Source organism: Suncus etruscus, chromosome 2 (genome assembly GCF_024139225.1).
Source record: "Suncus etruscus isolate mSunEtr1 chromosome 2, mSunEtr1.pri.cur, whole genome shotgun sequence".
Taxonomy (NCBI): domain Eukaryota; kingdom Metazoa; phylum Chordata; class Mammalia; order Eulipotyphla; family Soricidae; genus Suncus; species Suncus etruscus.
Genome location: NC_064849.1, coordinates 87,292,002 through 87,293,793, shown reverse-complemented (window position 1 = coordinate 87,293,793; position 1,792 = coordinate 87,292,002).

Here is a 1,792-nt window from a genome sequence, read left to right as displayed (position 1 = left end):
GGATATATATTTTTAAAGAAATCTTAGGATTTCATAAGAATTTATAACTTAAAACCTTTAGAGAAGTTAACTTTACTTACATTAAAACAAAATAAAGGAGGAAATAAAAGTTCCCTATTTTTCTACCATAGTAAAAAATATTTTCTCATATAGTAGAACTCATTCCATGTTGAATAATAATGTTAAATGAGTTGGTATATGGCAAAATTAAAAATCATGTAAACATATAAACATTTGGTTAAATTAATCTGAGTGGTGAAAATTTTTATTCTTAAAAACAGGCATAAAAAGTGTAGTTTAGCTATCATTTTATGTGATACAGTATTTGTGTTTCTAGCTAACCTGTGATATTAAAGGGAAAAAAAAGAAAGAGAAAGTAATTTTTAGGAAATCTTTCCCAACAATCCTATTTTTTTGTGAAGGCATTCCAGGACCATATTTTAACAAAATAGAAATGCTTATGTATTGTCTATTTTTAGGAAAAATATAGACTAAGTTAATATATTTCTCCCACTACTAAGTATAAAAATTAATTACCATAAATTATATAGTGAAAATAGCTATTTGTATATATTTTAAACAATCAGAAAATATTTTAGTTTAAGGTAGAGGAAATTGTTTGGGATTAAGCTATTTGCTATGTAAAATGACAAACTCTGGTTCTAATCTCAGTAACCCATAGGGTTCCCCCAAACCTACCAGGAGTGATCTCTGAGCACAAAACTGAGATGGGTAAGGCCCGAAATCTCAACAAAACAAAACACAAAACAAAACAAGACAGCTCTATTTCCTCATATCCAATTTTTTTTCTCACAGTCAAGAAGAAAAAAAGTACTCAAGTACAAAAATACTTTTCATCCTTGTCTGCTAAATTTATTTTCCTGTTGTTTTAACCTGGGAAGGTCTTGAAACCAAGATTGAGTTATGAAATACTAATGGGCACATTCAACTATGTAACCCATCTTTTGTACTCAGCATTTGATGGATAATACCAGTTTCAAAGTCTTATTGTGTCTTTTTGTAAAGGATTTTCTTTTCTAGGGCATCCTAGGAGATGGTTTTCAAATAGCAGGATCATAACAAAATCATGTAGATGTATTATGCTCTTATTTATTGGGAAGGAAAGACACAGGATAAAATGTTGGTCCATCTCCTATTAAGATTATCAACCCAGGGCCGGAGTTGTGGCACAATCGGTAAGACATTTGCCTTGCACACACTAATCTAGGACAGGCTTGGTTTGATCCCCCTGCATTCCATATCGTCCCCCAAGCCAGGAGTGCTTCTGAGCGCATAGCCAAGAGTAAACCCTGAGCATCACCCAGTGTGGCCCAAAAGCAAAAAAAAAAAAAAAAAAAAAAAAATATCAACCCCAGTCCACTGCTCCTGAAGAAACTTTTTTAAGCTCTTAGATCTTTCATTGATACAGTTCTAAAACAATTTTAGAAAGTCTCACACACACACACACACACACACACACACACACACACATATTGCTAAGCATAGCCTGTAGAAACAGTTGTGTATGGTAACTGTATTATAGGCTTTATATTTATCTGTTTCTGCTTAACTGGTTCAAATTTCACTCATTAATTAGGCCATGTTTGGGGAAAATTTCATAGATAGCAAATATCATCGTTACATATAACTTGATTAGAGGTTTTTAATGATTTTAATGCTTTTAATCTGCAATCCTCAGCTAGAGAGGTGTACATCTTTTGTTCCAAGTGCCGATTGCAAAAAGCTAGGTATAAATTGCAGTAATATTAAAGTAGCGAGTCACAATAGAAGA